The sequence below is a fragment of the Loxodonta africana genome, chromosome X (genome assembly GCF_030014295.1).
Source record: "Loxodonta africana isolate mLoxAfr1 chromosome X, mLoxAfr1.hap2, whole genome shotgun sequence".
In the NCBI taxonomy this organism is placed as follows: Eukaryota; Metazoa; Chordata; class Mammalia; order Proboscidea; family Elephantidae; genus Loxodonta; species Loxodonta africana.
Window position 1 is genome coordinate 20,544,077 of NC_087369.1, and position 23,984 is coordinate 20,568,060.

Genomic DNA, 23,984 nt, shown 5'->3' on the forward strand with positions numbered 1-23,984 from the left:
GGCTTCAAAGCTCCGCCCCGGCCCCGCCCCCTTCGCGGAGCGGAACCCACGAAGGACCCGAAGGGTCGCGGCCCGAGGGGGAATGAAAGAGGGCGGCCGGTGGGAACAGCTCCCCTGAGCTGCGGTGAGGAGGCCCCGGGGCGGGCCTCCAACCCCACCAGAGGCCCGAGAAGCGGGCCGCCCACGACGACCCACTGGGCGCCTTTCGGTGAGCCAGGATCATCGTAGCCCTGCCCCTGGGCTCGCCCCCGCCGTCGAAGGAATCCGAGTAGTGAGGCCCAGCCGGGAAGGGTAAGGGAGTGGCAGGGGCAGGGCTCCCGAGCTGTCCCCAGCCACATGGGCGCCCTGCACCAGGCACAAACCCATACACCTAAAACTTAAAATGCTTTACAGTTTCTGGTGGCTAATTACCTACACTTCAAAATCCTCGGCCCTGTATTCATTGCCAACCAAAATCTGGCCCCCATATGAACTACACTGCACAGCTAGGCTAATGCAGTCATTTCTGCAAGCCCTTTGCTAGTCTCCATGCATTTACCCAGTAGGCTCTTTCTCCTTGCCTGTCTGAACCCTCTTTCCCTTAAGGGCCAGCTCAGCTCCTCTCTCCTATTAATCTTCCCCAGTCTTTGAATTCCTATAGCAGTTTCTTTTGTAAGAGCTCGGACTTGGAGTCAGACCAAATTGAGTTCAAATTCCAGTTCTGCCTTTTACAAGTGATGTGATCTTTGGCATGTTGTTTTAGCTCTTTAAACTTCAGTATTTTCATCTGTAAAATGGGGATAATAATAGCACCTATCTCATAGGAAGGCTATGAAGATCAAGAGGATAATATAAAGCACTTGCACCATGGCGGGCACATAGAAAAGTACCTGGTAAACCATCATTTGGCAATAGTGTATTACCTCATATAGTTGTTTTCATACATGGATGAGACATGTTTTTCTAACTGGGTTGTAATTCCTCATTGGAAAAGATTTTGGTCACTCCTACCCTGTCTGGTTGGAAACCCTGGTGGTGTAGTGGTTAAGAGCTATGGCTGCTAACCAAAAAGTTGGCAGTTCAGATCCACCAGGTGCTCCTTGGAAACACTATGAGGCAATTCTACTCTGTCCTATAGGGTCACTATGAGTCAGAATTGACTCGACGGTAAAGGGGTTGGGTTTTTTTTTTTTTTTACCCTGTCTTGTACAGTGTTAAGCGTGTGGTTGGAGCTCAATTAACGTTGGCTGAATGTACAAGTGACAGTCTTGCTCAGCTGGGTTTCCCTATGTTTGGTCCTTAACCACCCTCATGTTAGATATTCCAGAACATGAAACTATGGCTTTACTCCGTCACTCAACCAAAACACCAAACTTATCAGTTGACATACTTTTTTCTTACTGTTGTTCTTAAATTATGCAGCAATCCATGTTATGTGCCTCCGTACAGAATTTGCTGTGTACTAGGAGTAAATAAGGAGTCTCTGGGTGGCACAAACGGTTAAGCACACGACTGCTAATCCAACGAACCCACCCAGAGGTGCCTAGGAAGACAGGCCTGGAGATCTGCTTCTGAAAGGTCATAGCCTTGAGAACCCTATGAAGCAGTTCTACTCTGCACACATGGGGTCACCATGAGTAGGAATCGACTCAAAGGCAACTAAGAAGAGTAAATAAAACTAGGCATTAAGTTATTAAATCTCAGAATCAAAATATATATTCTTACTAGAATTCTCCTGTATTCTTCTGCATTTAAAAGCTGGGATCGTGGGTTCTTTTTGTTACTGTTTTTGTTCCATTGGGTGTTTCTTCAGGAGTCTATTTTGCAGCCATGGTGGAAATATCTGATGACATATGTGCTCATTACCTAGTATTTCCGTCCAGCCTAGAAACATTTTCAGTTTCTTGATCTCATTCTTTGTCAGTTCTACTACATTCACGCCCCTCTTTTGGTATATAGCCAGTCAACATTCTTAGGCTTTGGTCTATGTATTAATGGATATTGTCATATAAGCTGTTTCAATAAGCTTGAAATTCCGGAATAAAATATAATGCAAACCAAGGCGGCAGGCTATTCCTTTTTAGCTTTTAAGTTCCCAATTTCAGTGATTCATTTTGGAGTAGAAAACTGTGCTATCAGTCTCATATTGTAGTAGCCTCATGTCCCTGAGATACAACACCTCCATATCTGGTCCCCATTACCCATGAAGCCTTTCTCTTGTTATTACCCAATAGAAATCTGTCCTCTAAGTCATTTCTCAAATATTTGTCAAGAATCAGATACGGTATGGACAGGGTATGTTATTATTTGTGTCTGAAGCCAATTCTGATCTTCATATAGATGAAAACCTAGTGCTGGGCCCTGGGGTGCTACCACATATGACTTGTCTGACCTCTACCAGAAGGCGTGCCCATTGTCACGCCACAGGGCTTCTGCCCAAGCCACACGTCACCATCCCAAGTAGAAACCAACAAGTTTCTCTTGATGGCTTGCTCAGGTCTTTGACTCTAAAGAAAAGCAGTCCCCCTTTTGACTCAGAGGAGGAGGTCAATTCTGAATTGATTTGCTGAAAACTGCCAACTTGCCAAATTTAGTTATTTCTACAACCATTTAACTTTAATTAACAGGATATAATTTCTTCATCGCAGTGTTTTAAGGAGTGTTGAATTCGTCTCTGCTCCAGCTTCCAATAGCTAGTTTGAGACCGAGGTAAAGAGAGGAAACACCGGGGAACATAAAAATATATTCATGAGAATATTGTAATAGATAACACACACACATATATATGTGTCTATGTGTGTGAGAGAGATGCAAATATATAATAAGGTTTCTTCACGGCAAAGAATATGGAATATATTTAATGTATTATTGAAGAATATATTCAATTTTCTGCCCCAATTTCTCGATGCTGTACCTGGAAACTGCAGAGGAAAAACAAAAGAATATACTGGTAAGAATTCTTCATGTTCAAGATTATGTTCTTCTGGGGCAGTTCTACTCTGTCCTATTGAGTCACTATGAGCTGAAATCAAGTCCACGGCACACAACAACATGCTCCTTTTTTTCTGTCCTTCGGACTCCAAACTGCAGCAGTGAGAAGCTGAGGCAGAGACACACTGAACAGACCTTACAGTACCGTTATGGAAACAAAATAACACCAAACAAGTCCATTTGGAGAATGGGTCATTTGGTAAATGAGCTCTTTGTCAAAAGGGCCTTCAGCAAACCGACCTGCCTCCTAGGTGACCTCGTTAGAGACAACCCAGTATCCCAAATGAAACTGTTTGATCCTTCTTGATGAGAACAATCATGCTGCTGCCCACTGGAGTTAACAGAGTTCCTTTGTGGGGATAATGATTGCAGTGTGTTTCAGGGGGCAAACTTCTCCAATGTTCTGAGGAAATGCTTCTTCAAATGCTGGCCACTACTCTGACATTTCTTACTTTCTAATATCGGCACCACCTCTGTCTCCTTATACTAGCAGCTCAGATTGTTGGACCCCTTTTAAACCCAAAGGAGGATGCTTCTCAGGAACATTCTAGTCTCTCTGCCCTGCCTCTTATCTTTCTGAAGTAAAAAATTGAGCTACTGACAAAAGAGTTTGGCTTAAAGCCCAGACATAACCATTACTAAAACATTTTGATCAAAGATTCTATAGAACAATTCTGATCAAAAAGGGGAAGATGCAGAACAGAACTTCAAATTCTCATGGACTGCAGACTTTCTGGAGCCACAAAGACTGGATGAACCCCTGAAACTGTTGCCCTAAGACAATCTTTAAACCTTAAACCAAAAATATCCCCTAAAGTCTTCTTAAAACCAAACAATAGCTAGTAAAACCAAACATTAGCTAGTAAAAAACGTCTGCCTTGAGCATTATGCTCTTTTAAGATCTATCTATATGGGATCAAAGTGACAACAGAAACTCAGAAGATTAGATAGGAACCATAGGGGGCAGTGAGTTTGTTAATGGGGGAGGAACAACACAGAAAAGGAGGGTGAAATTGGTTGCACAACTCAAAGAATGTAATCAGTTTCACTGAGCTATACGTGTAGAAATGGTTGACTTGGTCTATGTTTTGCTGTGTATATACTCAACGACAAAATTAAAAAAACAATAGGCAAAAAGGGGGGAGGGATCTGAAGAACACAGGATGTTGTGCATCCTTCTATGTACACTTCAGTTACATAATCTGCCTCAGATGATTGGTTTCGGAGGTCTAACACCCCAAATCTTGAGTGTCCCACCACCTTCTTTATCAATAGAGAACTCAGCATTTTTGTAGCAGTTGAGGATCTTGGAAGGAGAGACTGCTCAGAGGCCTCTTGTGGGGGTGAGGCCACCTTCTCCCTTTGTGGCTCCCACATGGTAACTAGCTCCTCAGCAACCCCAAATCCCACCCTCGCCATCTTGAAATCCTACTGTTTGATGTTGAGGAAGCAGGAACGTGGTAGGAAATCAGGTTCTGGGGCTTTATGTAGGCCAATGACAACATGCGTTAAAGGAATCCTCTTGAAAGAATAACGGGAATACGGAGAAGAGGTCTCAGAAACCGGTCTCATGAGGCAGAACTTTTGCTCTAATTTCCAAGTGTGCCTGCCGTTTCCCATGAGAGATCACTCTTGTGTTAGTCTTAATCAGGTGCGCTTTACCACTTCCCCATGTCACGCCGCCCAAGAAACAGACTGCAAACATTTTGTGAAAGTTATTAAACGTAAAGTACTTAACTACAAATTTATTTGGTCGATTGCAACTTTTTTTTTGGTCAATTTTAACATATAAATACAGTTAAATAAATCCGAGAAGAAAAACTACAAAGGCAAATCAGCACTCACAGAAATGTATTCCATTATTACTATGATTAGTCTGGGATACAACATTCGCTTGAAATATATGCAAGGGAACCTTAGTGAAAGACCTAAAGGGTTTTGAATTGTTCTTAATGAGGACATACTGAGGCAGCGCTTCAAGAAGCTGCAGGTGGAAAGCAAGATAGACCCTATATAACTAGGAGCAATCAAGGTTTGATGCGAGAAACTATAGCAGCGCAGGATAGTTCACTGTCCCCAATAGCTGCTCCCCCTTGTCACTCTACACTCTTCCAGACTTGACGTGTTTGAAAAAAAAAATAATTCTAGCTCTGGCTAGGCCCAAGTGTAGCAGGCGTAACAATCAACAAAGTGCCATGCACTTGCCTTTTAAAGAATGGCAACACGATTTTTTTCCTAATGTACATCTCTTTTAAAAAGTAATCCTATTCTATTCCCCTCTTCTGAAAGGCTCTAGGAATCTGAAAAGTGGCAGTGTATGTATCTCTTCCACAATCACAATTTGCCTGACATGCAGTCTAGATTACAGTCCCATCCCTCTCTGTGGCTAAGGTATTAAGCCAAACGTCTTGGCACAGATGCCATAATCTGATAATTAGGGATGAGGTCAGGCTGGATATTGGTGCTGGGCACCACAGACAGTTGTACAGGTTGTACCCTGCACAAGAATGCACAGCTAAGGGCTAAAATTTGGCCCCACCGTTGGCCAAGCCACCAGCCCAGAAGGCCACGTCTGCCCAGTAGGGGCACCTTTTTCTAACCCTCCCAAAGGCGCTCACTGTAAAGCTAATTGTGGCACTGTCTGCTGACATTGTTCGGTCTGGCCCATATCATTCTTTTTGTTGTTAAATTTCAGTGAAGTTTCTGTATTTCACATCCCGTATCATCTCCAAATGGAGTTTCGGAATTCACTAAACCAGCAAAGATTTTGAGTTATCACATTACACAGAACAACACAACCACGACTCTACAAAGGACTAAATTTACACAGTAGAAAATAAATACAAAAAAGGGAGAAGTAAGATTGTTGACATGTAGGTTACTAGACTGAGCTTGTATACAAGAGCACGCACAACTAAACTCACCAACAGGCTGAAGCCCAGGGTGGTTTTATAGGATGTTAGCAGAAGTAACTTCACCTCTTTAAAATGTGGCTGGCAACTGCCTGATTTTTTTTTTTTTTTACATGAATCTTAGTGTGTTGTTTAAAACCAATCTTTTAAAACAAAGGCTAAGGAACCGCACTGCATATAGCATGCCTTGGCTTCCCTTCCCACGGTAACCACTGCCCTCAATGAGCGTGTATGCTCCTCCAGAGGTTGCTGAGTATAAAACAAATTGGTTGTCGTACATCTCACATTGCGTAAAAGGTAAAAATGGACATTTTCACACTGTCAAGCATCATGCTTTGATTTTCGAAAAAGGAATCACATTTGCTCAATGAAGTGTAAGCTTCCTCGTTTTGAAGTCCTTCTGAGTGCAATACGGCTTTTCCCGTTGCACGAGTCTTCTTTCTCATTAAACACGTGCTGTTTTCCAGAGAAATCATGAAGGCACACGTCTCCATTCTGAACGCTGAAAGAAACACCATTCCTCTCAGTAGAAGCGTTCCCTGTAAAAGGAAAAGCCAAAGTGGTGTCATGAAGTATTCACAGAAAACAAAAGAGAACCAAACCCGAACACCACTTTATTCTTAAATATGCACAGAGAAAAATATGCCTGGTTTAAAAACTACCATACATTGTTATGTTTCCTTTACTTTTCATTCCTTCCCTGTGGGTTCTCAAAGTAAGCAAAACAAATTGGAGATTGATTCAGAAACCGGTTCGCTATGGCAGTTTTGGGTTTTGGTTTGGTTTTTATGAAATGGATGACATACTTAGGAAGGCAATGTAGTTTATTTTTAAAGGTCCATTTCCTAACTCCGGTTGGGCATAGATTGACTTCCAGTAGTAGCATATGTGTGGTATAGCCTAATGTAGTATTTTGGTCTCCCCAAAAGGTCAAGGTTAACAGGTTCCCATATATACCCTTACAAGGTTCTTGGTTAAACTTGGTACTAGAGAAACCCAGAGAGACCAGCTACAACAGTCAAGGCAAGAAGAAATCATCTTTTTCCTAGACTAAACAAGCCCCCCTGACTACATCAGGATATGAATGATTCCCAAGAAAAAAAAAAGAGGAAACCACCAATTCCAACGTAAGAGGAGGCCAGGGAGGAACTAGGCTTTCTAGGGCAAGCGTGGTTTGGAGCTATGCCACCTCCATCCCAAGCAGGCCCTGAATTGTGAGCGAGCCCAAGTACAGTTGTCTCCAGCTACCTGCTGCCATCCTTCTGACCATTATACCACTGAGGAATAAGACAGAAAGCTGAACAAGCAGCCCATTTGTTAGTTCATGGCATAATAATAACAACAGTGTTAAGCACACTGTATTATCTTACTTATAACCCTATGGGGTGGGTACTATTATTGTTCCCATTTCACAGATAATGAAATGGAGGTTTCAGAAGTTAAGTGCTTTGCCCAAGGTTACACAGCTCAGAAGTGATGACGTCAACATGGGATGTTTCTGACATAGCTCAAACAGGGCCTGTGATCTTCTGAGGCAGCTGCCCTGATTTAGTCATTTTGGCTTCAGGACATTTATACAGAATTTCACCTGTCATCATAAACAAACCATTAAATTTTCAGCTTCTTTTCAGAAATTGCTATGTTATATGGGTGACAGATATCACCACCCTATTCCATCCCTCATCCATCCCAATGGGGACCAAGGAGTCAGGGATGTCCACCCGACATGCATATTAATTATTTGACCGTTCTGGTGGCCTTAAAATGCACCCCGAGCTTGCTGTCAGGCATCAAAAATAGCTGTGTCAAATCGTACTTGTCAAAACGCCCCGTCAAAATGTGCTGCTTCCATGAAATCCTATTCCTGGAAAGATGGCAACACATTGGTAAGGCCAGGCAAGTGAGGCTTCATCTCTGAGCTCTTTCTAGAATCTGAAAAAATCTGGTTAATGGACTAAGAGCTCCAACCACTTCTACCCAAGCCTAATGTGTTGTGAGTCTAAGGGATCTTGGTGACTCACCTGCCCCTCTGAGTTCTCTGTTTTGAACTTGCTCTCTCATGCCCTGGTGGCACAGTGGTTAAGAGCTATGGCTGCTAACCAAAAGGTCAGCAGTTCAATCTACCAGCCGCTCCTTGGAAACCTTATGGGGCTGTTCTACTCTGTCCTATAAGGTCGCTATGAGTCGGAATCAACTTGACAGCATTGGGTTTGATTTAGTTTGGTTTTCTCACGCCAGCTTCTTAACCATCCTGGACTCCTACCACCTCTACTGTGATCACCTACATTTACTGTATTTTTACACAAATAACACACGCCTTCTACATTTGTTTGCCAATCACACCATGCCCCCCACCCCCGCCAGGTATTTTTGTAAGCGCTGCTATGCATGTTGCTGTAAAAAAAAAAATTAGTATAACGTACTTACGAAAATACCTCATTGGGGTGGGGGGGGTGCAGTTGGCAAACAAACACAGAAGGTGCATTATTTGTGTAAAAATACAGTAGTCATTCCTGATAGAAGTTTTTGATGCAGAGCCTAGAGCTTTCCCTCTGGTATCTACAGTAAAGATATAAGGCCATGTGGCACTGCTTCTCATCTTTTAGGACAGTGGTTCTCACCAAGGGCCCATTTTACCCCCCAGGGGACATTTGGTAGTATCTGCAGACATTTTTTGTTGTCATAGCTGGTAGTGGGGGGGATACTATTGGCATCTAGTAGGTAGAGGCCAGGGATATTGCTAAATATCTTACAATGCACAGAACAGCCCCTCACACCAGAGAATTATCCAGACTAAATGCCTGTAGTACTGAGGTTGAAAAAGCCTGCTTTGGTGACATCCTATTACATTTTACAAGTCTATACAAACCAGCAGGACCTCCCATTGTTGGGCAGTATGAAAACTATTTGGTAGATATATGAACTTTCTCACAAACTTTATTTGAACTAGTTATAAAAAGCACTACCATCCTAAAACAATGAATAAAGGCAAATAAGATCGTATTCTCCAGAGAAGGAGAAAGTACACGAGCTGAAGTTTTTCTAAAAATGCAAAAGATACATTAAGAAGCAAAAGAAGGTAGAGAGAGAGAGAGAAAGCTTTCATGAGTGCTACGGAGCCCAGTTTGAGGAAAGAAAAAAATGTAATGGAAGTTTCCACTAGAAATGTCAGAATTAAAGCGAAGAGGCTCAGCAGTCATCTGTTCACATGTGGGTGACCTGTCTGGCCACCAACACTGCTCACAAGACATCTTGTGGTATCTGGTATATTCACCGGGATTTGGTCACTGTCACCAGGCAGCCACATTGAAGGAAAGAATTAACAAACATGACAAGCGACAAATACGAAGACTTAAAAGTGTCAAAGATGTAGATGATTACAGAGATAATACAAACTGATATTGTCTCGTTGACTATTTTAGGTGCTGTCCTCACAGAAACAGCACAGTACTGAAGCCTTTGGGTAAGACTTCGATTAGGATTAGCAGCATTACAACTTTTAGATCATCATCACGTCCCATTGTGAAAAAGGAAATCTTAAAAATAGAGAGAGAGAGCTGTTCTGGTATTTGCTCTAAAATGAATTAATTCATTTGGATTATTAAACTTTCTCTTTTAGAAGGGAACCACATTTTGATCCATTCGTCTTCCATATGCTTAGCAAAAATGCCATTCAAGGAGAAAACTACTAAAACAAAAACAAAAACCAACAGACACTAGCTTGAGAAATACTATATATTGAGACATACGTACCATTCCCGTCTACGTGCACTGAGCAATCATTATTCACTAGCAGTGTGGTGGAGTTAGTGGAGTTACTGTTTGACTGTAAGGAATTTGAAGAGCTGGACACTCCTTGGTTTACAGTCTGCTTCTTTAAACCATTAGTAGCAGTTTTACTCCAGTCTACAGCAGAATAAGCATTACAGAAAAACAGGGCAGTATGTTGAAGCTCAAATGCAAGAGACAGATCAGTGTAACAAGTTCTCGTAACTATCTCACTTCAGGATCTTACAGGGAAGTCACACATTTCACAGGCTCGTGTCATAACATGATTTTACTTTAAGGCGATATACATTTTTCCTTTAAATGATTACCTGGTTAAAAGTCACCTACACTCTCCTGGAACTAAAAACTGAGCTGGTTTGATTGTGTCTATAAAAACGCATTGCACTGGGTAGTAATTCAGAAGCGCTGACTGTCTTGCCCGGAACACAAATTACTGGTGGTTCTTAAGTCCACGGAAATGACTGAACTCTGTGTGCACTGTTAGTTTCTGAGTGCAGACTCCTGTGCGCCCCAGACACTGCAAAGGTGGTATCAATGGATGGTATCGATGTAAAGGAGTCCCTGGGTGGTACAGACGGTTACCACAGTTGGCTGCTAACCAAAAGGTTGGAGGTTCGAGTCCACCCAAAACTGCCTCAGAAAATCAGCCCTTGAAAACCCTCTGAAGCACAGTTCTACTCTGACACACGTGGGGTCGCCGTGAGTCAGAACTGACGCCACAGCAACTGGTTTTTTACTGATGCAAAAGAAATTTAAGCTTTTCAAACATTACTTCATTTTTCCTATTTTCTTAAAAGTGAGCTGTTTGTTACAATAGGGTGTACATGAAAATAACTTCAAACAAACCAAACATATGCTAAAGCTTATATACAAAGTCCAGCCCATTAACAAACCAAATAACTGACAACCAGGGCCTGCAGAGAAAGGTTGAGTCCAGGCTTAAAAAGTTATAAAGGTAAACCTTCAGAATTACTTTGGGTAAATGAAAAGCGTAAGTCAAAAGGCCATCAAATCTAAAAATTTCACTGTTGCTTCATACAAGCAGCAGCCAGTCCACTAATTCCACTGCTCCCTCAATTCCCAGATATGAATGTAATTACTTTTTAGTTCACTAGGCTTTTATTTTTAACCAATGTTCAGAACCAATCTTTTCTGTTGACCAGGTGCCGTTCACAGATGACTGCTTGGGCTCTTACATGGTCTTTACCTCAAGATTTAAGAGGAAGGAGAAACATAAGGTAAATTTTTACCAGAATTTTCAGCCAGCCGTAACTTTCCACAACAAAGATACCGCCTCCACTGTTTCCTGACATTCTCTTTTGCTACACAGTAAAAGATGAATATGAAGAATCCTAAGGGAAAAAAACAAAAACATAACACAATGAATTCCAAACTAAGACCTGGATGCCCATCAGCTTACTTTACACAAAAGAAATTCTTTGGCAGCTGTGGGCCAAGTGAAATCTTGCGAATTGAATAAAACCATTCTGATGCATGGCCGCCCCGTGTGTGTGTCAGAGGAGAACTGTGCTCCACAGGGTTTCCGAGGGCTGACTTATCGGGAGTAATCACCAGGCCTTTCTTCTGAGGTGCCTCTGGGTGGACTCGAATCTCCAACACAGCCCCATCTGTGCCACTCTCCCAGGCTTCTGCCAATGAGTATTTGTTGAATGAGCAGATGGATTCTGAGTTCTCTGTCTTCTCAATCCCCAACACATCTAACTTTAAATCTGTATTTTAGCCCACCCCAAAGATTGGTATCTTGACAACTGCACACCTGTGTTCATTTGCCACCCCAGGAGGCTACCCTTGGTGCCATCAGGGGAGGAATGGCATGTATGAGAGAGCTCAAAATGAGGCCATGCCATTCACAAATCAGAACCTATCTATGTTGTTGTTGTTAGTTGCTGGTGAGTCAGCTCTGATTTATGGCAAACGTATATACAACAGAACAGAACACTGCCCAGTTTTGTGCCTTCGTCAGGTCCGTTGGTATGTTTAAGTCCAGGGAGCCCTGTGGGTGTAAATGGTTAAGCACTCAGCTGCTAAACAAAAGGTTGGTGGTTCGAACCCACCCAGCCGCTCCGAAGGAAAAAGGCCTGGTAATCTAGTTCACTAAAGATTACAGTCAAGAAAACTCTATGGGGCAGTTCTACTCTGTCACATAGGGTCACTATGAATCGAAATCAACTGGATGGTACCTAAGGACATTTTTGTGACTATTATGTCAACCCATCTCACTGAGGATTTCTTCTTTAATCTACCCAAAAGCCTTATGAATTAGGCATTAGTCCTTTTACAGAGGAAACCTTAAGTTCCTTCTCTGTATTCACATTCTACTGAGCAGTTTTTCTGGGGAGGTATATAGAACAATACATTGGAGAGAAATGAAGAAAAAGAGGCAGGTTCAGTTTCCATGTTAAATCTTTCAGGGTAGCTATGTTGCTTTCATGTTTATGTTTACTTTGATTCTGAGCATACTTTTCTTTTAAAGTGTCTATTACTTTTAGCACACTATTGTTGGTACCAGGAGCCCTGTGGCACAATGGTTAAGCGTTTGGCTACTAACCAAAAGGTCAGTAGTTCGAACCCACCAGCCACAACGCATGAAAAAAGACCTGGCGATCTGCTCCCGTAAAGATTACAGCCTCGGAAACCCTATGGGGCAGTTCTCCTTGGTCCTAAGGGGTCATTATGAGTCGGAATGGAGTCAGCAGCACACAACAACATTGCCGGCACATTAAACCTTTTCGATTTGCTCCTTTTTTCTGGTTTTAGCAGTATGGGACAGTGCTATGCCACCTGGGTATACCAATTCATGACCTGGTATGTTGTAGGTTAAAAACTAACAACTGTATATAACCACAAGCATACTACCTGGCCTCTTCCAAATAAAATAACTGGTGGCCAATCAGGCATTTGAATTTCATCTCCGGTTGGGCTTGCTTTGAAAACTTGCAAAATGATCTATTGCCTGATAGAACTACAAGAGGCCACTCCAGGAGCTAAAAGCAATAGGAAGAGAAGATGAAAAAAAAAAAAAAAAGCAGAGAGTATAATTAAAAGGCACCCCAACAGAGGAAGTGAAATAAAAAGAAACCAAGGGGCAGTGAACTGCTGTCATTATAATGTAAACCCATTAGTCCGCTCAGCTTTTAATGCCAAAGCACTGCCATTAAAACTTAAATCCCAGTTGGCCATTCTTTGATAACACTGACCTAAAAGAATTGGTATTGTGCTTTTCTAAAAAACACCATTATGATGTTTCTACAGCTGGGCTTCATTAACAAATGGGATTCTCTGAAGTAAAGTACAATCAGGGCACCAAGATCCCAGCCCAGCAACTTCTCAGAATTAACCACAGGGCAAGAAGGCTGCTGACCCACCACCCGGCTGTCAGTTTGTGTACTATGGTGGTCTGCGTGTTGCTGATGCTGGAAGCTAGGCACTGGTGTTTCATATAGCAGCAGGGTTACCCATGGTCCAGAGGTTTCAGCAGAGCTTCTAGACTAAAGTAGACTAGGAAGAAAGGCCTGGCAATCTACGTCCAAAAATCCGATGGATCACAATAGAATACTGCCCGATATAGTGCTGGAAGATGAGCCCCCTAGGCTGGAAGGCACTCAAAGTACACAGTGGCCGCAACAATGGACTCGGGTATACCAGTGACAGTGAAGATGGCACAGGACCAGGCAACTTTTCACTCTGTTGTGCATGCGGATGCCATGAGTCAGAGCTGACCCCAAACCTACTAACTTCACATTCAGCACTGTCTCCAAATCAAACACCGTCTTAGGAGGTCAGGGTGGTGAGCCCTCACAGGGACATCTATGGCATGTACACCTTTCTGTATACATGCTCTACTTCAGTCAGAAGTTTTTTTAAAAAAGAAAAAAGGAAGCGTAATCAGCTCTCTCAAAAAGCTCTTGGCAGGTTCCTGTCAATATGCTCTCTGTGCTGAGATAATGAAGAATAATACAAAAAAAAAAGCACCGCTTCTTGAATTCAATGAACACCTTTCTTCCAAAGACCTCAAAGCACCTTTTCCTCATAGATAAACATGTTTTTCAATGAATATACCTATTTTTTATACCTAAAGCTACTAAAGAAGCTACTTTGCAGATACTTTTAGTAGCGATACATTCCTTTATAAGGAGCCCTGGTGGCACAATGGTTATGCACTCAGCTCCTAACCAAAAGGTTGGTGGTTTGAACCCACGCAGTGGCTCTATGGGAGAAAGACCTGGCGATCTGCTCCTGTGAAGATTAAAAAACCAAAAACCAAACCCGTTGCCGTCGAGTCGATTCCGACTCATAGCAACCCTATAGGACAGAGCAGAACTGCCCCCATAGAGTTTCCAAGGAGCGCCTGGTGGATTCGAACTGCTGACCTTTTGGTTAGCAGCCGTAGGACTTAACCACGATGCCACCAGGGTTTCCCCTGTGAAGATTACAGCCTAGAAAACCCTATGGGGCAGTTCTGTTCTGCCACACAGGGTCACTGTGAGTCAGAACTGACTCGACGGCACCTATCAACATATTCCTTTACATTTGACTGGGATCATTCAGAGAAGTCCTGGTGGCATAGTGGTTAAACACTCAGGGGATAACCAAAAGGTGGTCGGTTCAAACCCACCAGCCACTCCATGGAAGAAAGATGTGGCAGTCTGCTTCCATAAGGACTTACAGCCTCGGAAACCCTATGGGGCGGTTCTACTCTGTCCTATAGGGTCAATATGAGTCGGAATCGACTTGACGGCAATGGGCTTTGGATAGGGTTTGGGGATCATTCAGCTCGTATTGAATGTTGTAGAGCTCACCTTGTAAGGTATTAAAGATGGCAAAGAGATACATGAATGTGATGTTAACTGGTCCCCAGGCAAAGAAAGCAAAGCCCCAAGTAATTCCCAGCAAAAACGTAAGGCCAGCAACACTCCTGAGGTCTTGAATACTGGTTTTCCGCTGGGCCCCCAGTTGCTTCTTCTTTTTAATTCGACAGAGCTGGACCAGGACCACAATGAACATGCTGACATTCAGCAAAAATATCACACAGAAATATCCCACAACCGTAATATAGAATGCAGCATTGCTATTGATCCAGCAACTAGAATTGGGGCGGGGGTGGGGGGGGGAGAGAGACAGAAAAACATATTACAATGCTGAAATATAGTTCAGCATGATACAATGAATCTGTAACATTTTACTGAAATAGTGTCTACAACTACAAAAGAAAAAAAAATGGTAAAACTGCTATTCTCCACAACCATTTATAGCTCTAGGGAGAAAAAATCTGAGTTTATTTTAGGGTACTTGGTGATTGAAAGGATTTAAATAATATCCTTTTTAAACATTCGGGATTTTACCCCTCTAAATCCTAGTAACTCTATTCCTTGTGTCTTTATTAATATAATGTAACTGGCATTTCGCTTTCATCATAGGCTTATAAAAATAGCTTCAAAATACTTTTTCCTAATTCCTTTTTTTATACTTAAGTAGTAGCATGGCACTTCCAGCTAGCTCATCACATTATATTTGACTGCAAAGCCTGCTGTAAATTATACTGGGTTTCACTAGGTGAGAGTGAGTCAATATGCTGATTAGGTCCTCCATTTCCTTGGACACTTTGTACTCACAAGTCATCAGGTGAGCCATTGGGAAATTTTCCATAGGATCCAAGCCCATAGTTATCTGGGGATATGACCAGGACCACAGCCACAACCACAGCTGGAAGTCCTGGAAAACGAGAAATAGGGGTCACGAACAGTTCTAATAACCAAAGGTAATGAGAAGAAAAGTTAGAGATCACATTCTAGATCATTCTTGCGGCAGAGCTGGTTAGTCTCTTGTGGCTGGAGACTAGGCACATAGCTAGACATCTCCCAGCTTCCCTTGCAGTTAGGTATCTGTGGCCACATGACTAAGTTTTGGCCAGTGGGATATGGGCAGAAGCGATCTGCTCGACCTCCATGCCTGCCCCATAAAAACCTCCTGCACCATCCCTCCATTCTCTCTTTTCCCCTACATTCAGGGCAACCTTGGAAGTCATGCCTCAAGGCCGAGCCTCCATGAGCTTGGATCCCTGACCAGAGAAGACCCCTCCCCCTCCACCCCCATTAACTGGCACTGGACTGTACCAGTGAGAAATTGCCTTCTACTGAGATGTCAGGTTCTATCCATTCCAGTAGCTAGCGTTACCCTTAACTCTCACACTTCTAGAATGTAATTTTAAGGACCAGGTGTCAGGCAAAGTGGAGGGCTCCAAAATGTAAACCAAATGTCAGCCACAGTCAGCATACCATGGTTACCAGTGTTAACCTGATTATAAAACGCACTGCCATTGAGTCAATTCTGTGATGCTATACGACAGAGAACTGCCCCATACGCTGTCCAAGGCTATAATCTTTTTGGAAGCAGACTGCCACAACTTTCTTCCAGAGTGCTGCTGGGTTCAAACCATTAACCTTTCTGTTAACAGCTGATTGCTTAACCACTGTGCTACCAGGGCTCCAACCTAACTACACCAAAACCAAAAACCAAACCCAGTGCCGTCGAGTCGATTCCAACTTATAGCGACGCTGTAGGATAGGGTAGAACTGCCCCATGGAGTTCGCAAGGAGCACCTGGCGGATTCGAACTGCCGACCTTTTGGTTAGCAGCCATAGTACTTAACCACTATGCCACCACTAGGCCCAAAATGGAGTCACTGATGCTAAGCCCCATGTTGGCAAAATGAAACCTAGCTAGTTTCTACTTCCTGTAAATGCCTGACCTTCCCAGGAGCCAAAACCCAAGTCAATGAACTAACTCTTCTGGAAATGGAAACCTAAGCTAGCCAATCAGGACTTGCCTGTTCAGTTTAACCTGGTTCAAAATTTCCCCCTTAACCCAAATAAGGAAAGAAAATGCCTACCAGTCAATCCAAAATTTGCCCAGTATAGCTTCCTTGTTTCCATGTGTCTGACTACAAAACCCTTTCCCTTTATACTGACTTGCAGACCAGACATTCCCCAATACATGAATTGAAAGATAAAGCTGAGTTCATACACAAATTTCATATTGTGGAAATTTTAATTTTTAACCTGAGCAACTCTGGATGAATCTTTAATTATGAAACTTAAAATCCTCAAATGATTATATGGAACCCTTTCAAAGGGAGGAGTCTGACCTGGCTGATCTGTACTGCCACTATGCTGATTGTCTCAGGCACTTCTTCGCCTAAGAGGAGGCTCAACGAGAAGGCTCCTCCCAGCTTAAAATGCCTTTTCCCTGGAAGGAGTCCTTCTTAGCCCTCCACTGTCCCCCTGCCCCACACTGCCTCCTCCTGCTGTGCACACAGACCAGCCTGAAACCAATCTCAAGGCTCTGGTAAACAAAAAACAATTTCTTCTCACAGATGGGTGTGGGTCCCTGGCACAATCTGACATATTATTTCATTTAATTCCTTTGTGTTTGCTCCTTGCAGTGAGGCTGACATACGGTGATTTCCTAAGCAAGACACTCTTCTAGAAGTAAAATGTTGGAGGTGGGGAGCTTGTCCTTGAACTTTAAGCCTTCTACAAAGAAGACAGAATCCGTGGCCAGTGGCAGAAGCAGTTAGTGACTTATCTTTCTGGGACGAGTGGAGAAAAGGTATTGTTCTATTGTTCTTCACAAAGACAGGATGATGGACAGGGTGACAAGGGTTGGGAAGGGTCTGCAGTCCTGTTGTGTAGGGATAATGTAAAAGGACTATTTAGCCTGAAAAGAGGAAGGGGCCTGGGGGGTGGTGTTTTAATACAGTGGAAGGTACACTGCAGACGAAATCAGAAAGACAGGCTTGGTTGTTTTCTAGCTTTGTGAATCACGTCATCACTTGGAGGCAGTTCTTCATCTGGAGGTAGCACGAAATGCCATGCTAACCTCGCTAGCTTTGTCTTAAATGGGGTTACTTATACGAAAAGACTTTGAAAATGAGGCATTATGTACACTGTTATATATTACTGGTGGATTATCAGGAAGACTTTGGCAGAAGCATCAGCGCATTTTTTTTTTTTTTACCTCAGAGAGCAAAAACAAGACCACTGGGTGCCACCAGTGCGAAGCCTGAACTTACTGGAGAACAGAACTGTAGGGCATTAGGAAATGGTTACGAGCTGCCTTGTAAGGCAATGAGCTCCCCAACAATGGAAGTATTCAAGCAGAGGTTAGATTAACTTTAGTCAAGGATAACTCAAGTCAAGTTGATGAAGCTCCTACATTGGATGGGGAGTTGAATGAAGAAACCTTCAAGATCTCTGGGGAGTCTAAGATTTTGTGACCTACCACCAAAAAGGTCATGTAATCTGAAATACTGTGCCAGCGTGGCAAAAACGTTACATTAGGTACATGCTTTCTCTCACTCAGCCCTTCTTGAGCAAACCATCCTGCATACGTGTGACATCTGGGACATATAAAGAGCAAGGCTGGCTGGGAGCCTGGGGACTGAGATTTCGTCTCATTACCACCAACCTTTTTCAATTTATCGAGCACTTCTACGTGACAGTCTGAATTCTAGTTGCTGGAAATACAAAGAGGATTTATGGCCCTAACCTCAAAGAGTTTTATGATCATAACCAATCCAGAGGCAATACACAGGTGTTCTAGAAAGACTGACAAGGCTGCCCTTGGTGCAGTTCAGTCTGTAAGGAGGATAAAGCTAAAACGACCTGCCTCATCAATGTCTCTATCTGATTACAAGTCAAAACACCAGAAGAAAAGGTACAGAAAATCCAAGCAAAGTCTAAGCAAAATCATACCTACCCCAGGCAACAATGCAGAATTTAAGGATGTATTTTCGGATGTAAGTATTAAACACTTTGACAAGGGCCAGGTACATATGGAATGCTTCCAGGCCCATCCATGTGAATGAGACCAAGAGGAAATAATGAAGAAATACAGCCACTGAGATGCAGAGGCCTCGCATGTTATAGAGAGCAATCCACGAGTCCAGAAGGAACACCAAGTTCAGTAGGAGCAGAGCAGCACACAGCTGGATGAGGATTTTGGAAGGGTAATCCCTCCGGATCTTTCTACAAGGAAAGGACAAGAAAAGAATTAGCATAACATTCCACCAACCCTTATATAAGCATATCTATCAGGCTGTCCCTGAGTTCTAAGCAATTTTTTTTATTGTTTGGTCAATGTCTAAATGCATGAATTTCCTCTATCTGAATGTGTGTGCATGGGGGTGGGGTGGGGGGGCAAACCACCACCACCAACAAAAAGAGGAAAAATCTAAACAATGATCGGTGATGATCATATGCAAAATTTTATATGTCTGTGGGACCTTTCACATGCTGACTGTTGACCCATCCTTTTAAATAGTTTGTAGTGGACTCCACTGTGCACCCACCCCATTTCTCCCAAACTACTTCTAGAAGCATCTCTGCTGGTTCTCATAAACAGTCTGCTATATTCGGATCTTCAAAATATAGCCAGATTCCCCTATTATCTTGTGTTATTAGTTAAAATGAGATCATGGAAAGAAGAGCTTAAACTATAGCCAAATGTAACAGGCATAGGAAAATATAGTTAATTGATGACATGTACGTGTTTTTATGTGTATAAAATTAGATCTGCTGAAATCATTCCCAGAAATGGCTGGCTTTATGGTAATTTAGTCTCACTAATAACATTTCCAAAGGCCTACTAGACGATCTGTAGTCACAGCTGGACCCTAATTTGGCAATGAAAAGAAACTTGTGCACTTCCTGATGAGTGCCCAAAATCTAAACCCTAGAACCTATATATTGTTTCATTTAGTTAATGTAATAAAACTGCTTATTTTCTTCTTTTCCAACAGAATTTTCAGGAATTCATCCCCAAAAGTGACCAAAAGGACCTTTCTGGTAAGCCATGAAGGAGGAGATGTTATTTGGAATGTTGTTCCGCTTTGACCAACAAAGCCACATGCTCCGAGTATCATTACACCTTTTATTCTTCTTCATCTTGGCCCCATTTAATGGATTCAATCTTTCATGTTTGCTTGGTAACATTGAGAAACTTAATTCATTAAATATATAGAGTTCTTCAGCTGTGCATGGTACTACGGTCTATTTCAGATTCGTGCATTTCGGGGTCTGTATCCATCTTTCAGAAACCCTGGTGGTGTAGTAGTTAAGAGCTACAGATGCTAACCAAAAGTCGGCAGTTCGAATCCACCAGGCACTCCTTGGAAACCCTATGGGGCGGTTCTACCCTGTCCTAGAGGGTTGCTATGAGTTGGAATTGACTCGATGGCCATGGGGTTGGGTATCCATCTTTCATTTCATACTTAATGACTACTAGGTACCAGGCACCATTACAGGGTACAAACATGATTAAGACTGAACCCTTGCCTTCAGTGAGCTCACAGACTAGCGAAAGGAAGCGAGCATATAAACCAAAAAGTCTCACAGCGTTTTATATAGAGGTATTCCGCTGGAAGGTTGTACAGGATAAGGTAGGCCAAGAAAAACCCTTGATTAATAATACATTTGGGCAATGGAGGTGAGCACTGCATCCCAGAAAACAAGTTTCCAGTTGTGGCTACTCACTCAAAGGCTATGTAGGTTACCAGAGTAACAGACAGAAAAATTGATGAAAGCCCACAACCAATATACGTGATAAACGTCAGAGCCATCATTTGAGCAGGCGGTAAGGATGTTCGAGATAGGTCCTGGAAAATAAAACGTTGCTTTCAATGATCAAATGTTTTTATATAAAATGAAAGAAAAATAAAAAAGAATCATATATTGAGTGTTACATGTATTGAGTGCTCTAGATGCTCATGCAAACCTATGAGGTAGGCACAATTATTATCAGCAGGTAAAGAGAAGGCAACTGAGGCCCAGAGAGGTTAAATAACTTTCCCAAGGTCACACAGCTAAGAAGTGGAGAAGCCAGGATTCAAATTCGAGTCTGGCTGATTTCAGAGCCTATAGACTTAACCACTGCATTCTGGTGGAAGAGAGGAACACGGGACTAGGAGCCTAAAGACTTGAATTTGACTCCTGGCTCTTAAATTTCTTAGCTCTGTGACTGTGGACAACTACTTAACAAGTGAGTCTTAATTCTGCTTTCAATAAAAATGACAGTAACAATCTCCCATTTCACCTATCTTGAAGGGCTACCGGGAAGATTAAATAAGATCATTTAGGTCTAAGTGTTTCGTAAATTTTAAAGCGCACTGCAAACTAAACCATCATTATCACCTATTTCACTCTGAGTTCACTAATCCTCTTAGCTATTTAAAAGAGAAAAACTTAAATATAAAAATAGAACATGAAAAAAATACTTGTATTTTCTGTACAAGTATTTTCCTTTAGTATTTTGGAGCCCTGGTGGCAAAGTAGTTAAGAGCTCAGCTGCTAACCAAAAGGTCAGCAGTTTGAATCCACCACCTGCTCCTTGGAAACCCTATGGGACAGTTCTACTCTGTCCTCTAGGGTCGCTATGAGTTGGAATCGACTCAACGGCAATGGGTTTGCTTATTAGAATAGTAATTTCACTGGCTTATAACTTTGCCACAAGATCATGGTATCTGCTGACATGTCAAAATTCATTCATTACTTTAGATATCCACAGCTACCTCTCAGAGGAAGAATCTAAGGACATGTTGTTTTAGCTGCCATTGAGTTGGTTCCCGACTCATGGCAACCCCACACACAATGGGATCGGACCGTTGTGATCCATTGGGATTCATTAGCTGATTTTCAAAAGTGAATTTCTAGGCCTTCCTTCTTAGTCTGGAAGCGCCACTGAAACCTGTTCAGCATCATAGCAACACAGAAGCACCCAATGACAGATGGCTGGTGACTGCGCCTGAGGTGCACTGGCCAAGAATCGAACTCAGGTCTCCCGCATGGAAAGCAAGAATTCTACCACTGAACCGCCACTTCCCTCTGGTATATTACCAATAGGACACCAAAGCTTGTAAGGTGGCTGCAGGTACAGATGGTTTCATTCAGCTTCTTGTCTTGGACGGAGCAGCCATCAGATGACCAACCTCCTCTGCCACCTGTTAGCATTAGGAAGAATGTTTGTCCTGTCAGCATGGCCACAGTGCCAATGACCCCTCCACCGCCTCCCAGTCCCCTCGTTCTTCCCACCATCCACTGAAGACTTCGAAAAGGTATGACCGGAACCTACCGTTTCTGCCCAAGTCCCAAAATACACACCTCACTGTTAAGTCAACCTGCGGTAGAAATAAAGATGACCAATAATTAATTTACTGAACTGAAAATACAGAAAAGCAATGGAAAGAAACCAGGATATTTTCAGTTCAAAATACCGTGCTTGATTTTAGAAGGAAAGTTTTTATTTTATACTAGAAAATATCTTATACTCAGAAGCAAGCAAGCCCCATATAGGTCAGTACTTCTTCAATTCCCCAACTGCGGCTATGAAGCGCCTTGGGTCCTTGTTAAAATGCAGGATCAGATTCAGTAGGTCTAGGACGGGGCCTGACATTCTGTACTTCTAACAAGGTCTCAGGGGATGCTGATGCTGCTGGTCTAGGGACCATGCTTTGAGTAGCGAGATCAGAAATGCTTCTCAATGTGAATTGAGCTGAGAGATGTTCTGTCTTTTGATATGAGAAATCAGACCTGCAGTCACACCCACTGAAATTCTGCAGCTGATAAGAGCTTGCTTTTGCACCATTCCTTCTTGGAAATTAGGTGGTCAGTTATTGTTGTTGTTTGCTGCCATTGAGTCAGCCCTTGACTCATGGTGACCCCATGCACAACAGAACGAAAACGCTGCCCAGTCCTGTGCCATCCCCATGATGCGCTGCAGATCAGACCGCTGTGATCCATGGGGTTTTTTACTGGCTGATTTTCAGAAGTCGATTGCCAAGCCTTTCTTCCTAATCCATCTTAGTCTGAAGCTCCACTGAAACCCATTCGGCAGGTAGCAGCAGACAAACCTCCACCGACAGATTAGTGGTGGCTGTGCGTGAGCTGCATTGGCCAGGGATCAAACCTGGGTTTCCTGCATGGAAGGCAAAAATTCTACCACTGAACCACCACTGCCCTGCCCCCTCCCCCCTCCCCCGTCAGTTATCAGACATGCTAAAACCCAATAGAACACCTCCCTGGTTCTTGCGGTGGTAGGAAGCCATTCTTACACACTACCCCGATGGAGTTTCAGGCTCTGCTGGATCTGCCTTTGTATGGCCAAGCCTTTTAAAGACATAGTCAATGAACAGACTAGACTGGCCTCTCCTCACCTGGTTTGGGTTGATGTGCTTTAATGAGACTGTCACATTTCTTGTCAAGTTTGTGACGGTCAGGTTAGCAACACTCGAGGATATGACGTAGCTGATCAGAGAGAGGTTCTCCAGGCAAGGGTCCTAGGACACCAAAGAATCAACAAGATGGCAAGGGAAAATGAAATACCATCAAAGAGTTTTGGAGCCTGAAAACCCTCCTTAGGACTACTGAATCCACATTCTTTACTTTACCTCCTAGGTCAGAAATTGCCAGTCAGGAAGTACAGGGACTTTCTCAAGGTTCCACAGTGAGAAACACAGCTCATTTCACTATACCCAAAACCCATTGCTGTCGAGTCGATTCACTCATAGCGACCCTGTAGGACAGAGTAGAACTGCCCCCATAGGGTTTCCAAGGCTGTAATCTTTACAGAAGCAGGCTGCCACATCTTTCTCCCATGGAGCACCTGGTGGGTTCAAACCTCCAACTTTCAGCTCGCAGCAGAGTGCTTAACCACTGCACCACCAGGGCTCCCTCGTTCCACTATACAGTGCTCTGAATATGCAGTCAAACTGCACAGATTGACACAACGGGATCCTCATAAATCTTTAAAGGAAACATAACATTCAGCCATTGAAGCTGTGGGTCCCTGAGCAAGTTACTTAGCCTCTCCATGCCTCCATTTCCCCATCTATAAAATAATGATAATAATAGTTCCTACCTCACAGAGTTGCCGAGAGGATTCAATAAGTGTATATTTCTAAGTGCTTAGTGTCTGGCACTCGGTAGTGCTATGTGTCAATTACTAGAATTTATCCTCCTCCTCATCAGGTGTTTAAAAATAAACTCCAGCTTTTTTTTTTTTTTGAAGCTATTCATTGGACTTAGAACAGGGTTAAGAATATTTGAGGATTAAAAGAAACAACTCCGCTCCCTCCCGCCGCCACCCACACCATTAAAACTCACACCGAAAACCGTTAGCAGCAACTGTACCTGGAACAGGGCAGGTGTTTCAAAAAAGTTGAACTGAACCCTGGAAGCGAGCTCCATATCATTAGCTGGCAAATCGCTCATCAGTGAGGCAGGGAGAGTAATCACGCCA

The 23,984-nt window shown here is 43.0% G+C and overlaps 1 long non-coding RNA gene across 1 annotated transcript; it reads left to right on the forward strand.

Annotated features, from left to right (window-relative positions):
- Positions 1-45: 45 nt before the first annotated feature.
- Positions 46-19,858, forward strand: LOC135228883 (uncharacterized). Its single transcript, XR_010319742.1, has 4 exons — positions 46-208; positions 10,835-10,909; positions 17,134-17,300; positions 19,492-19,858. It is a non-coding gene; the product is annotated as an uncharacterized LOC135228883 (long non-coding RNA).
- The last annotated feature ends 4,126 nt before the right edge of the window (positions 19,859-23,984 follow it).